General features: G+C 38.2%; 4 non-coding genes across 4 annotated transcripts; 2 read left to right on the top strand and 2 right to left on the bottom strand.

The window, feature by feature from the left end:
- Positions 1-3,418: 3,418 nt before the first annotated feature.
- trnag-gcc (transfer RNA glycine (anticodon GCC)) lies at positions 3,419-3,489 on the bottom strand. Its single transcript has one exon. It is a non-coding gene; the product is annotated as a tRNA-Gly (tRNA).
- Positions 3,490-4,295: 806 nt separating this feature from the next.
- Positions 4,296-4,366, top strand: trnag-gcc (transfer RNA glycine (anticodon GCC)). The gene has a single exon. It is a non-coding gene; the product is annotated as a tRNA-Gly (tRNA).
- Positions 4,367-7,256: 2,890 nt separating this feature from the next.
- Positions 7,257-7,327, bottom strand: trnag-gcc (transfer RNA glycine (anticodon GCC)). The gene has a single exon. It is a non-coding gene; the product is annotated as a tRNA-Gly (tRNA).
- A 732-nt stretch (positions 7,328-8,059) lies between these two features.
- Positions 8,060-8,130, top strand: trnag-gcc (transfer RNA glycine (anticodon GCC)). Its single transcript has one exon. It is a non-coding gene; the product is annotated as a tRNA-Gly (tRNA).
- The last annotated feature ends 7,969 nt before the right edge of the window (positions 8,131-16,099 follow it).

Genomic DNA, 16,099 nt, shown 5'->3' with positions numbered 1-16,099 from the left:
TTAAGGAGACATGGTGCTGAAAATATTTCGGTTGTGTTGAATTTAAATTCTAGTTATATGCTTAAACAGCGTTCAGGTGTAAATATACACACTTTCTTAAATGTAATGTTTTGGGGGGCGCATGCCATATTCAGTTTTTTTTTCGCAGCACACTTTCACTCCAGGTTTTATTAATGAGGCCCATGGTTCCCACAGATAAAAACTGGAAGATCTGTGAGTTTACACTAGTTACTTAGCTAGCTAGCTATCTTGTGTATACAGAGGTGGGTAATCCAGGTCCAGAAAGTAAAAACTGGTGGATTGTTACTCTCTGGACCTGGACCACGACCCTCTGTGTGAGTAACTCGGTTTACATAGGATTTCCGGTGGATTTTGCGTTTTACAGAGACTTCTAAGACCTGGTCAGTGGCGAAACTGTTTTTAACTGTTGTCCGTCTCCCTGGTGTCACAGTGCTGCTAGCTAATCAGAGGCAAATTGGAGGTGACAATATAATTTATATGAATATTGAATATTATCAGCCCAAGGGTTGATCCTTGCGGGACACCCTTAGAGATGGGTAGCAGTGCAGATCCACTTTGTCCCAGGACCACACATTGCTGTCTATGAGAATTTCTAATCCATTCTAAAGCATTGTGGTCAAAACCGATGTTATGTAGACTTTTTAAAAGTAGTGAATAATCAACTGTATCAAAAGCTTTAGAAAGATTGGTGAAAATCTGAGTGGCTCATTCACTAAAGATGACAATTCTAACATTGGTTCAAAATTATTAGGATCTAAAAGGTCATCTATTTTGTCGAGTGGAATTACTTTTGCTGTTTTCCTGATACGGCTAATTCTGCTTGATAAACTGTAGAGATTAGAAATGTATGTAATGTGTTGTAAAATGTAACCTCTGGTTAGAAATTTGGTGATTTGTTCACAAGGATCTGGGTGGGAGTGAGCTCTGATTTGTTGTAAGTGAATTAACAGCTTTCCAGAAATTGATAGCGTTTGAAGCAGATAAAAAAAGATCTATGTAGTATTCAGCTTAAGCCTTTCTAATGTAAGAGGTAATTTTATTGCTTAACTGCCTAAAGGTAAGCCATTGGTCTCGATCTCCACTTTTTCTAGCAGAGGCCCAGGTCTTTCACGTATTTTAATGCTTGTTTGGCACTGCTGGAAATGTTTAGATAAAATTTCTTCTAACCACCACTGAGATCCTCACATGCTATATTTCTTAATGCATCCGATAGGATAGTAGTCAGTTATACCAGGGTCAAACACACTTTAATGGTAATTCTGTCAGATCTGTTTGACAAAATAAAATCTATTAAGGCTCACTTGGTGGGGTCATGCAAGTTAGTTGATGTTGACTCAGTATTTATTTGTTTAAGCGATTTAAAACGAATTCCCATTCATTGTTTATGGTGGTGCTAAACCATTTTAATGTAATATATTTTTGGCCGCTACAACTTCATTTCGCCATTATACTGCTTTTCACAGTTACGCACTGTGTCGCCAGACTCCAGGCGGAGACGGTCACTATAAATCACCAGTGACTTTATTTATGATTAATTAACTACATGCTGATCAAATTAAATATGTATGTTAGGATGAATGTAAAACAACTTTATGCATTTTTATGTTAAATGATGACACATACTACTTGCAGTGGTGGACAAAGACACTGACGTTTATTAAAATGATCAAAAGCACAAAAGACTGAAGGCAAACTATTTCCATTATGTAGATCGATGTGTCTCTGAAATAACGTTTTGGAAACTTGAGATTTTTTTGTAACAAAGTTACATTCAGGTTCACAAATGAGTTTTTCTATATTGCGTCTGTAGCTCTGTTAAAAAAACATAAATCACCCAAAATGTGTAAATAAATGGGGAAAAAAACCATGCCAGTCAGAACGGCATATGTGTATATTTCTATTCTGTGCTCATTAAGTCAGGAACAACATCTTCAAAAAGTTCTGTGATGCTTTGATGTGTAATGGTTAGTCAGTGTTTGTATTAACCTCATCCTCACAGATTTCACATAATGTTGTGGAGTAAAAAGAAAGATAAGGTAAAAATTTAAGGTTAAAATGAATCTAAAATGGAAATACTTCTGTAAAGATACACATAAAAACTACTTGATTACAGTAACAAATAGGGGTGTGACGAGACACTAATATCAGGAGACAAGACACGATACTGGGTTCACGAGACGAGATTTAAAAATAAAATTTTAAAGAAAACGTCAAAAATGAAAAATGGCTTGAAAACTAGAGAGAACGCACACTTAACAGACTGGTTTCTCTCACACATTGATTTTTATAAGAAATAGAATAAAAAAAAAACTTTTCTAGGTCTTATATAGTGCAAATAATAAGTGCAAATCACAACCAGTCATATTAAGCCTATGGTTTGTGCTGAGCTTACCTACTGTCGCGCGGAGCTTTTTAACTGTACCGCGGAGCTCACCTACTGACGCGCAGAGCCTTTTAACTGTACCGCGGAGCTCATATACTGTCGTGCGAAGCCTTTTAACTGTACCGCGGAGCTTTTTAACTGTACCTCGGAGCTTTTTAACTGTACCTCGGAGCTTTTTAACTGTACCGCGGAGTTCACCTACTGTCGCGTGGAGCTTTTTTACTGTACCGCGGAGCTTTTTTACTGTACCGCGGAGCTTTTTAACTGTACCGCGGAGTTCACCTACTGTCGTGCGGAGCTTTTTAACTAATTTCGCTAGATCTTGTGCCACGAGGTCGCGTCACACCCCTAGTAACAAATTACATTTACTCTTTTACTTTTTACCACTGATTACTTGGTTACCAAATGTGGTGTGAAATATATCAGTATTTGCATCTCTTCATCTTATCATCTTAAAGTATCTTCTTAAACATAAATTTGTGTTTTATTTATGGTAGGTCAAGAGGCAAAAGAAAGCAGTGTTTCCTTCCGGGGAAAACTCTGATTCTTCCTCCAGGAGCCGTCCGAATAAGCCAGACGAATTAAGGAAGACCCCACTCTGCAGGACAAGTCTGCGTCCATGAGGGAGGATCTTGTTTGGGAGAACGCCCTGGCTGTGGTCCGTCAGAGAGGAGGGGATGTTTTAGACAGTGAGGTGCTGCAGAGGTGCTGCCCCCATGTAGTAGGTGAGAATTCTATCACATCAGAAACCAAGAAATACATGAGAAAATTAGTTATTAATATAATTGGATTAGCGCATAAAGAGACTACAATATACAATATAAACCTTCTTGCTAATAATAATCATGCAAAAATCTTGACGTAGGTTATGTTTATTTACAAGCTTTCTGTGGCATGAGGCCTACCTTACACAGAGAACAAGTGTGCATTTTTGTCTTTAACATTTCTAATAGTACAGTGGGTCAGATTTTGTATGCATTTAAGTGAAAAAAAAATGAAAAGAAAAAGGTTTTATGCATTGGCCGGGAATCGAACCCGGGCCTCCCGCGTGGCAGGCGAGAATTCTACCACTGAACCACCAATGCTTGGTTTGTGGAGTTTAAAACATGGAATACACTGCCAAGCAAAGTATGAAATGTTTCTAAATTTGGTGGACTGTGTTTAAAATAATTATTACTTTTAGATAACCTACTCAAAAACTTGCCACATACTACATTTCTTGTACAATGTAACGTGATATAGGTCAATGCATCTACACCAGGGGTTCTAGATGTTTTTAGATGCTTTAGATGCATCTAGATGTTTTTTACTGTGCAACCCCTTTTAAGGGGTTCAGAACCAAAGTCTGGTTAACTAAAGCCAGGGGAATCAATTCCAAATCCAGGCCAACTAAAGCCAGGCTAATTGAAGCCAGGCTAACTGAAGCCAGGCTAACTGAAGCCAGGCTAACTAAAGCCAGGCTAACCAAAGCCAGGCTAACCAAAGCCAGGCTAACCAAAGCCAGGCTAAACCAAGTCAATCTAAATAAAGCCAATCCACTTGAGGAAATTGTTATCCACATAAAACAAACTTAATTACCAAAAGATCAAAAAGCAGACAACAGTTCAGCTTGAACCAGTTTAACTACATAAAGCGTATGTCTCATTAAACCAGTAATAGGCTGTGCCTGGCTTTGGTCTACATGTGGATCCATGTAAACAACATAAGAAAAATGGTCAGCGGGTCGGATGGTCTGAGAGAGCCTAAATCTCCCCATCAGCATTAGAATAAGTCCAAAGACCACAAACTGTGCTCTCCTTCTGCTTCCTTAGTACAGACACGCTACCACTAGCATATGTAGAGTTCCTGTGTTCCTTTAAAACAGAGACCACTCCCCTCCATTCTTAGTCAAGCATTGGTGGTTCAGTGGTAGAATTCTCGCCTGCCACGCGGGAGGCCCGGGTTCGATTCCCGGCCAATGCATGCAAACTTTTTTTTTTTTTATTCCTTCTATTTCCTATTTCTTATGCATTTTGACCCAGAGTAATGGAAGAAAAGGTCAGGAGACAAGAAAGGGCTCTTAATGCAGTACACCTGAAAAGCTAACTAGATAGAATGAGGAGGAAGGAGGTATTAGGAAGTTTAGACACACGAGGCAGGGGTGGTGGCAGGGTGTAGGTGGGGGTGGGGTGAGTCAGACATTCATGCGCACACACACACACACACACACACACACACACACACACACACATGTGGGTTCACAGTAATGTTAGAGTAATGTCAAAGCCAGACTATTAGCTCTGTAGGCCTGCTCTCTGCTGTACCCTTTAGAATTTTCCTAGATCTTCACACAGTCTTCACATCAGATTTTCACACAAGTACTTAAAGTAGATAAAGAAATCAAAATCAAACATGAGACAAAAATAATAGTATTACATATCTGTATGTGGCAAGAGTATGCAAATCTTGTATTATTCAAAATTAATTGTTCTACATGGTTCTCAAAAAGGTTGATCAATCAACATTCATATTACCCTGTGAAGATGTGACTATATGCTCAGGTTTGTAAAACATAAAGGAGGGTAGATTTTACCCTGCAAGAATCAGGTCTGACTTCAGATGTACGTTGCACACGTTAAGTGATTGTTTATTTTGGGGTTGCACAAGCAAGTAGAAAAAGAGAAAGGAAAAACTGTAAAAAGAGAAAATAAGCGCAATGACATTGTTCAGGAACCAACATGCATTTTTCGCCAGAGACTGTAAAAAAGATGGACGCTGTGTCGCCATTCCCCTTCATTCAATGAAAAATGATGCCAAAATCTTCCGCCATGTTGGCGATCCTGAAACCCGAGTCTGCGCAGTACAGACCAGAGGAGGGAGAAAGACTGTGGAGAGACAGCCTACTCATTTAAATAACCCCGCCCCTTAGGGCTGCAAGATGCAGGTTCTGCTGACCTCTGTTATTGGTCCCACCCATACAGTCATTGGTTCCACCTCAGCTAGGTGTAACCAAGCCCTTTTTGAATAGAGCTGAATAACGTTTTAAAAACTAATTCTGAGGGGATATATTTTTTTTACAATATGAGCAGAGGTTACACAAGCTGTTGCATTTAAATAAAGGAGGTAGAATTACAGTATAATGTTTTGCCATTGAAACCTATGGGGATGGGTGGGGTTACACAGCTTTCACTTCACTTTTGAGAGACGATGCTCTGTCCAGCTATATGTCACAGTCTATGCTCAGTCCCAATTGGCTAATTCTGGCATAGCCTCTGCCAGCTAGTGTCTGAGGCCGCAATGTCACATGGACACAACCCGCATTCAAAGAGAGACCCCACAATAACCCCCCTGCCGATTTATACACCAAGCTCCACCCCAACCAGTCAGCCCAGACCAATGTTCTGCCTGGTAGGGTTACATAAAAAAAAAAACACAATACGCAGTAAACACATGAAACATACAATACACTAGTAAATTTACCAGTAAGTATATACAATTTGTTTTTCCACCTCTAACACTATTACTTGGCTTCTCCACAGGTTCCCGGACTTTACCACCCCCCCCCCCCCCCCCCCCCCTAACACAAAGCTGTGGGCTCTTCCGCCCAGTATAAGACGAAACCCTGGAAGTCGCTCGCACTCCCCATAGGATCAGACTCACAGGTAAGTACACATGTGCACCAATTATCATTACCTCTGTTACCTAGGCTTTTTACAAAACTTTACCAGTCCCAGTGTCCTTACACAGTCCTGGTGATGGGTAGACTCGCTAACTCCATCACATACCAAATGTGATAGAGGCCTTTATCTGATTAGGCAACTAAATAAATGAGCAAGTCTACTATTTTTGTCTCAGTGGTTTGATTTGGTTCTCTCCGCTTTTGTGATCTGTTTGAAAATCTGATCAATTTTACCTCAACTTTTTTTGTAGAAATACAGAAAGTTCTAAATCATTCACAAACTAATAAAGCCAATAGCAGCAACTCAATGCATTTAAGCATATAGACATGGCCAAGACGTTGCAGTTCAAACCGAGCATCTGAATGGGGAAGAAAGGTAAATTATGTGACTTTAAACGTGACATGGTTGTTAGTGCCAGACGGGCTGGTCTGAGTATTTCAGAAACTGCTGATCTACTGGAACCATCAGCACACAACCATCTCAAGGGTTTACAGAGAATGATCCGAAAAAGACAAATCTGCAGCAACTGCGTGATGCTATCCAGACTCTCCAAAGAATGTTTCCAATACCTTGTTGAATCTATGCCACGAAGGATTAAGGCAGTTCTGAAGGCAAAAGGGGACCAACCCAGTACTAGCAAAGTAACTAACTTGATACAGTTTAGGGAGTAGATTGATAGAGAGCAGTGCCCAGTTACATAAAACTTTTATGTTAATGGTAAGCATTAACATCAGCCCACGAGAGAAATGCCTTCAGTCTTTGTGATCTCACAGACTATTACACACCTTTCTGTTTAGGTTACACCACTGTACTGTACATATATAGGTACAACTACAAACTATTAACTACTTCTACTGGTACAGTTCAGGAAGCAGACTAATAGAGAGCACAACTAATAGAGAGCACAAGAGCTGTTATGCTTCTTGCATTGCTCTAACATTAATGTAAAGCCATGGGTTTGTCTCACATTCATGTCTCACTTGCCCCACCCCCTCCTTCACCCCTGCCACCACCCCAACATCGTGTGTCTGAACAACTTCTTTCTTTTTTTTTTTACTCTTTTTTTTTTTTCTTCAGGCCTCCTACACAAGGAGCAGTCTCTTTTGGTCTGTAGTATTTTAAACAGTACTGTTAGACAGCTTTTGTATGCATAAATGTTAAAAAATGTGAGGAGTAAAAGGAAAAAGGAGTGATGCATTGGCCGGGAATCGAACCCGGGCCTCCCGCGTGGCAGGCGAGAATTCTACCACTGAACCACCAATGCTTGCTAATCTCAGTTGAAACAGACTTCTGGTGTTCCCTGGATAACACATGCTGCATAGCAAACTGCAAATATTTTCAGTTTGGTACATATAGTTCAAGTTCCATGCAAATATCTAAGCCTTAATTAAAAATTCTAACCATTAAAGAGACAATAACTGATTACCTCTGTAATCATCTACCATTTAATAATCTAATACTTTACTACTTTTATAATATCACTAATAATCACATTGCAAGGAGCTCCAACACACAGATTTTTTGCAGGGCTGGAGTGATTAAGCTAAAAACAGCATCTATAGTTTAGAGACAGATACAGTGAGGAAAATAAGTATTTGGACACCCTGCAACTTTGCAAGTTCTCCCACTTAGACATCATGAAGGTCTCTGATATTTTCATCTTTGGTGCATGTCCACTGTGAGAGACATAATCTAAAAAAATCTGCACTGTCCTGTCTGTTAAATTGTCTCATCTGTTGTATTTATTGTAATGTTATAGTTTTATGTTGTACTATCGTCACACATTTGCACTTTGTTTGTCTATTGTCTTGTTCCATGTTGCACCATGGTCCTGGGGGAGTGTAATTTCGTTACTCTGTGTACCTGTACTCAAATGTAATGACAATAAAATCCTCTTGGCTTGACTTGAACAAGTGCAAATAGTGATTGTAGATTGTACTCCAGGCAGTATTTGATATTCAGGGAACACCAGAAGTCTTTCTACATGCCTTTACAAGCATTGGTGGTTCAGTGGTAGAATTCTCGCCTGCCACGCGGGAGGCCCGGGTTCGATTCCCGGCCAATGCATCACTCCTTTTTCCTTTTCTTCGTCCCATTTCTCACAACTCTTATGCATAGAGATTCAACAGTAATGTTTGAAATGTTAGAGGGGAAAAAGAAATGGCTCCAGATGTAGGCCAGCTGAAGAGAAAACTAGAATGCAAGAGGAGAAAAAAAGAACATGAGGCCGGGGTGGTGGGAGAAGGAGGAGGGGATGGTGGGAGAAGGAGGAGGGGATGGGAGGAGTAAGACATATCTTACACACATGGCTTTACAGTAAAATTAGAGCAATGTTGGTCCCAAAAAAGTATCATTGTACAATCAATTCAATACAATATATTGCAGTATTGACATATATTTTCCCCACCCCTAGTGTTGCCTGCCTATACAGGACTAGCATTTTAATAATTAAAAAAGTACTTTCGATACGATACCTGCTTAAATATCTTAATATACTAATACTGAAATTATACTATAGCAAACAAATTTAAAGAAATATGAGATTAAACATGGAACATTTTTTAATTAATAAAGAATTAAGAATAAAAAAATAAAGATTTACAATTAACACAATTAAAAGGATGATCATCACCTCTCTCTTGTGAAATGTATTGTTATTGTAGATCATTCGAATAAAGCAGACTAAAAGATTGTATTTCTGTGTAACTGTACATGCTTTACATTAAAGTGAATGTATTTATTCATTTAAACAGCTCAAATGCATTCCGATGTACAGCACACATTACACTTTTAATCTAGACCTTTCTCATAATGAAAATGTATCTGCTATTCAGTGTAAACCGTCCCCCAGCAAATTCATCTACAACGTGAGGAAGCGTACATGAAAAGTAAAAACCTTTCAGACGCTGTACATGCTCCTGTAAATACACTTTATCAAACTAAACCGTAAGAACAACATTCTCTTTAGGTGTCCAGATGAACAACCTGGCTGTGTTCAGACATGTGCAGAACATTGCAAGTTGCAACTGCAGGTAGTATCCTCTGCTACCATTTTTTGCAGCTGAAACTTTCCATCCACTAATTTGAGGTCACTGCTTGTATGAGTAAGCTGATCAATGAGTGTCGTGCTTTTGTTTGGCACAGGACTTTTTATCTCAAGAAGCATCCTGGAGTCAATGACTCCAGTGTCCATCCCAGGTTTTTAGAGTCTTATTACAGTCCCTCTGTGTGAAATGTTCATGCATTGGTCTTTAAGTTGTTTGCAAGCTGTAAGTTCATTTTCTTTCCCATAACTGGTTGCATAGTTGCCTCCAAAGGTAGGGTACATGTGCACACATAGAAATTTGTCTTTTTTGTAGTAGTACTTTGTAGTAGAACATTTTTGCAGAACTAGCTTTAGTCCTGAGTTTTCTTGCACTGTGCCACAAATCAGATGCACTTTGCTCGCTTGTCTCAAATTCAATTTCAGTCACTTTTACATCACTAACCTCAATGTATGCCTGGTAGAAGGCCTTGCATGTTTCACAAATTAGATCATTACTGTGAGTTTGGTGTGCCATAAAGGTGTTTTATCTACTGTGTTTGTTTCTCCACAAGGTTGTCCCTTTGAAGGAGTGGCACTGTAACACTTACACATACTCCAGTAAAGTATTCTTTAAAAAGCTGTGTCTACACTCTCTTTGAACACTTTGTGTGACAGGTGATGTTGTGTTTTTAGGAGTGAGCCCTGTCCTTGCAGTCATACGTCTCCTCTGCTCTATAGTGTCTGAAGTTAATCTTACACAGCCTTTTAGGCCGAAGGTTCTTTGATGTCCCTGCATTCCACCTGTGCTGTTCATCTGTTCATGCACTCCCTGTCTTTCCACTGACCACTGCGTTTTACACCTGAAATAATAGTAGTAATTTTAAATGTTTCACAGCAAATACGTTCTGAGGTTATCCCTACCTTCCTCAAAACAGCTGCTGTGTGGCTGCAGGACTTCCCCAACCCTGCAATGCACAAGCAACCCTCTGTCTCGACTACTCCACTTTCCCTCAGCATTACCCACGCCTGATGTTTACCTCGGCTGGAGGTCTAACTCGCCTCTACCTCAGCTTTTAAAAAAAGTCACAGTGTTATATACAGTACATTTCCAATTTTGAGCTGAAAGTGAGTGTTGTGATTGGCTTAGTTTAATAGTAGTCAACATCATATCTGGAAGGGATCAGCTATCCCATTTCCCTAATTACTACTGCTCCTTCTCTCCATTCCTCCTCCGATTAGCAAAAATTTCTGGATGCAGCCAAACTTAAAGTTCCACTAATATTTTGTGAATTAACATGTGATCTGTGGGATGTTTGGATGCCTTGAGGAAGTTACACGATGGGTTCAGTGTAGAGTCGACTCAGTAAGTGAATCGGTTCACGAGTGCAAAATCTGAGTTGTGTACAGACAGCCGCAGGGAAACAACACAGGATTCTCCTCAGACACTGGATTATATTTCAGAACTAAAAACTGAGAAATAAAGTTAGGATGATGCAGAAATTTCCTCTTAAATGAGAACTCCGGTATAAAATTCACTTTTGGTGTAGTAAAACATGTTAAGGAGTTCTAACCTTTGTTGAATAGCCCACCTCCGCTCTCCTGCAGTGCTGGGCAAAAAGCACAAAAGGCTGCATAAGAGCAGAGGTGGGCTATTCAACAAATTTAGGTACTCTTAATCATGTTTTACTACACCAAAATCAAGAGATCTGCTTTAATGTAAATTTCCTTGCCACTGCTTTAATTTAATTTTTAATTTCTTCACCACAGTTATTGGCATCTCTGTGGTGCTGCTAATAGGATGTGTGGACATTTTTTCTCTGAAAAGTTATTGTAAAAAGTGCTATAAATATAAATTGGATTGAAATGAAATAAACAGTAGCATTTCTTTCTAGCTTTTCTAGCCATATATGTGCTTTATGCTGATGTGAAGCAAATAAGATGACAAGGTGCAATTTTTGTGTAAAGCAGGGGCTAAATAAATGGGGTATTGCCCCGTTTTAAATGACTAAGTATTGAGATTATATAGTTTCAGTATACTATGCAACACTAATTGCAATGAAAATGGTCACAGTTGCAACCACAAACATTAACTTGCAAGTAATAAAAATAATCATGGCATAATCTAGATTGAACATCTTTACATATTTAAGCTGCTAGAGTGAATCTCAGTAGATATGTTTGTGCTTCTTTCCGAAACCTGTAAAGATTTTTTTTTATGTGGCAGTGATTATTATTATTATTTTTTCTTAACTTAAATACAAGGAGGTTATTGTTGCACCTTGCTCAGTATAAAAGCTGATTGAAAGGTAAATTCTTTGTAGAGTAGCTGAATTAAACATTTGTTTTTATATTGGTTTTACATAAGTTTTAGTGAGCTTGACTAGTTTGGACTCCCTTTGAAATAAATGTCAAAGAAGCCGTAGTTTGCATACTGGATAACTTAAAGGATAACTCCGGTGTAAAATGGACTTGTGGTGTAGTAAAACATGAAAAAACACACCACTGTTCTGCCACAGCATTCCGAGATCCAAATATTTTAACAGTTTGCTCGAACACCCTTCAGACTGGGTGACACGGGGAATAATTTGCCCTTTTTACACCGTTATCTAGACTCAAAGTAGCTCCACACCACCTTAATAGAATCCGGAGAGCCCTTTGAGCCAGGATATTGGTGTAAAAAGCGATTTATCAGGGCAAATTATGCTTAATTAATAATATGCTTAAATTAAAGTAAGCTAGTGAATGTTTCTGAGCTGGCTGAATCTAAATACTGCAGCACTCTTCTGGGATACTATGCTGCACCAAGCGCTCTCAAGGACAAAGGCAAAGTAGCTCCCTTAAAGAAGCGGCTGCAAAATATATGATTCCAGATGGCTTTAAGCCAGCTTGGTACATTGTGGCAGGTCAGCAATGAACTTCAACAGGAGATAATGTTATGTATGTCCATGGTCAACTAACCTCCATTGATGCTGTGAGAACCAAGATGCTGCAAAAGATGGTGAGTGTTAACAGAGCCCTGGATGCAAGTTTAAAAGTAGACAGCGTAAACTAAAAGGTTGCCTGCTAAAAAGGACCGATCAGCCAAAATCTGAAAGAAGAAGACAATGGAAGAGGGGGTGTTGGAGCCAGTCTGGGGTCCGTTTCCCAAAAGCGTAGTTGCTAACTACGTTAGCAACTTACATAGTCTGGATGATGCAGCTGCTGCGCAGGTGTTTCCCAAAAGCGTAGCTGGAACTATGGAGGTAACCACGTTAGTAAATTACATAGTGCGAACCTTAGTTAAGCTACTCAGGTGTTTCCCAAAACCATGGTTCCAGCGAATGTTCGCAGCTCTAGACCTGTCGTTAGGAGCTTAGTTCCTGGTTATTAGTGCCGACGATGGACGGTAGGATTTAGAAAGCTGATAAATAACTTTAATATTGCTGCACAAGGATTTAAGATGTCAAGTGTACCTAATTTTTTTTTAATGTTCGTGTTTATTACATTTAATAAACTTCACTTTTACCCATGTGCACCCAGGGAAAATAATCAAATTCAGTACTCAAATGTATTTTCACAATGTAAGTTAATTGGCCATATTTAATGTTCTATGTCTAACATTTAGCTTTATTTGGCATTCAGTGTAGTGAAAAAAGTGCACTGAAGTGCTCTATAGCTAAAATGTATTTTACAGTCTTGGAAAGATGTATGTCAATTATTCAAGCAGGTATCTCTTGAGTAACTTATGCTGTGAACATTTATGAATTAGTTAATAATTATTTTTAAGTAAAATGTGTCTTAAAATAAAAGTGAAAATTATAGAGACATGTAATAAGCAGGTGTTTTACCTAATTAATCCTCTGGAGGTAACAGGGCCAGACAGAGTGTGAATAAAGAAAATGTATCATTTACCCATTATAACGTGTGTGTTTCTAGACCTATACAAATGTTATCAGTTAGTATTTGTTAAATAATATATCACAGGACTGCGATTGATTGGCGGCCTGTCCAGGGTGTATCCTGCCTTCCGCCCGATGCCGGCTGTGATAGGCTCCAGCACCCCCCGCGACCCTTAATGGATTAAGCGGTTGATAATGACTTGACTATATCACAGGAAATAAGTAGAAATATGTAGGCTACATAAGGTGTGTACTTCCCACACAACTCATTCTGTACTTGCACTTTGCTCTAAGTTATTCTGTCACTTATTGGACTATTTCCTCACTTCCATACACATACTTGCACATCTATATAGCATTGTATATTTATTTATATTTATTTACTTATTACACATATTTCCATGCAATACCATTTGTCAGTATGTCTATAGTGTAAGTTATTTTGTGTATTGTTATTGTGGATATTGTAAAGTTATCTGTATATTATATTTTATTTGACTATTCTATGTGTTGTAAATACTGTTTTTTGCACATTTGTGGGAACCCAAGTTTTTCGCTCACATGTACATTTGTACTCTGTGGCGTGACAATAAAATTTTTTAATAAAACATTGAATCAACTCCACTGATTCTCATACATAATCCCATTCTTATCCAAAAATTCCAAAGGCTAATAACAGGAGTAGATGAAATATTATTAAGTATTAAATTCCTGATATAAAATAAAATCTAATTTACCACATTCAATGCCTATACATAGCATTTATAAAATTATTTAATGCAATTTACGAATGTTTTATATGAAATATATTGTTCCTGGAAAATAAACATTTTAAGATTTTGCAAATATGGAGCATGGTAAATGGTTTCTCGCTAAAAAATGAAAGCTACACTAAGGAACCCTGAGTTTTCCGGTAACCCAGGGCACTATCAGCTAGCGGTTCGTGATGTAGTTTGTTTTAACATGGTAAATAAGCAGCCTTCTTGTGTATGAGTGTACAAACTGCTTGGAATTGTGAATGTTTTGGGAAAAGCACACCAGATTTGGTTGTAGCTGATTGTGTTCATTTTTTTATTTCAGCTGTGCACAAAATTGTTATATTTAAGTGATGAAGCAAAGTAGGCAATCTCTGAGTGGTGTTACCCTTGTATGTTATTTTTGTTTAGTCTAGCAGTAGTGTTTTCCATGACACCGCATTCACAATGGGGAAAAACTCAAACAAGACCTCGGTAACAGAAGTTTATTAAAGAAGTGTTTAACGTCTGCTTTAAAAGAAGAAGACAAAACACAGTTCGGTGCTCCACAGATTTCTTCTACTCAAAAGACTGCAGGAAATGCTCAGGTAAGTATAAAATAATTTCTTTTAACAATATTGGTTACCACCAACGACTGCATGTCCCCATAGACAGCCGAGATTTTTTTTTATATTTATTATTTAGCCTATTTCTTTAATTGACTGATTTAAAATATACTCCTGTTTACTAAAAAAAGATATGTTTGTTGTGTCTGCTGAATTGGGTGATTCAGAGCCCCCTTTTTTTGAAGATAGAAAGCAACCACGGTCAACACATGTATGTAAAATTCTTGTTGAAATATACACTACCAGTAAAGGATTTTTTGTTATACTATATCTTTATTTAAATTGTTAAATATTCAAGGATAATATTAGCTCTCAGCAATTCCTCCTGCAATGTACTCAGATTAGGCATTGTGGCTCTGTACTCTGCCCATGCATAATATACTTTGAAACTGGAGCCTATGTTGAAAGTGCTCACCACTTTTCTTAAACATAAGTGTAACATCAGTAACAGCTTAATTGTTTTAAAATCTTACCATATACCTGTTACATACTTGCCCTTGCATATACAGCTTCATTAACTGTTGTGCAAAATGTGGCAATGTAATTTCTGTAAGGTGTTTGTATTTTTTTGCCTCTGCAATACCTTAGTTACAGGAGGACAGTGATTAAGACAGTAATGTGGAGTAGAGGTGGGCGGATCGATCCAAATATCGATAATATCGATACCAACGCTGGTATTGGTATTGAGCAATACTCGTGTAAAAATATCGATATTCAAGCTTTTTTCTCTGCCGCAGGCACTGACTGCTTCGCACAAGATTCACCACAGTCTACTCTCTGGTCTCTTGCGTCACGTGGCTCAGCCTGGCCCCGCCCACTCAGCGCTCTCCATGAGTTGACACGAATCTACCTCAGGAGATTTGTGTTGAGTGATATTTTTTTACACTCTGTTAATTTAAGAAAAAAACTGAAAGAACTGCACTGTAAGAAAGACAATTCCTTTTTTTTTTTAGAAAAGATGTCTAGAATTAGAAAAGATGTCTAGTGAGGGTAGAATTTTTATTTTATTTTTTTAAAGACATATATTTTCCTAATGTTAAGGCAGACTTTGTTTTGTTACTGTTCCATTGTTTCTAAACAAAAAATGTTGATTGTGATAAAGTATTTTGCTATCACTTACAATGTTTGGCAAAATTATATCCTGGATTTTTGGATCATTTGCATGTATAAAGCTTAAATATTAAAAAATATCGGTATCAGTATCGATATCGGCAATACTGGCTCTGCATTTACTTGGTATTGGATCGATACCAAAATTCCCGTATCGCCCACCTCTAATGTGGAGATTGTGGAGTGTTTGACCACAGAAAAAGTCAAAACCCTGCACAGTGGAACCTGATGAGGAAACTGTTCAAGCTCCTAAAGGTTGTACAACACTGTCATGTGTCTTTGCCACTTAACTAAATATATGTGTTTATAAAATAAATAAAACATAACATTATTCTCCCCAGAACTTCAGTAATTTATTAAAACAGTAAGGTAGTACTTGGAAAGATAAATCATTCTTTGTCAGGCGCAAGGAGCAGGTCTGACACAACGCTGGATGAGGCCCTGCCAAGGACCAGCAAACCCTGATGTGGTAAAACACTTATTTTCCTGTCTTTGCTCATGGTGGATAATAGTGGATAATGTATTTTGGGTTCTTTGCAATTATGTTACAGATCACAAAACTTGTGGTTCAATCAGTTAATGTTCTTTGAGTTACAAATTATATTGTGTTACTGCTTCATATGTTTTTGTGAGTTTTATTTTGACACAGTCTGTTACTTAATG

The sequence above is a fragment of the Astyanax mexicanus genome, chromosome 7, assembly GCF_023375975.1.
Source record: "Astyanax mexicanus isolate ESR-SI-001 chromosome 7, AstMex3_surface, whole genome shotgun sequence".
NCBI classification, from domain to species: Eukaryota; Metazoa; Chordata; class Actinopteri; order Characiformes; family Acestrorhamphidae; genus Astyanax; species Astyanax mexicanus.
Note: the sequence above shows the minus strand (reverse complement) of the source record. Positions and strands in the feature narration are given on the sequence as shown.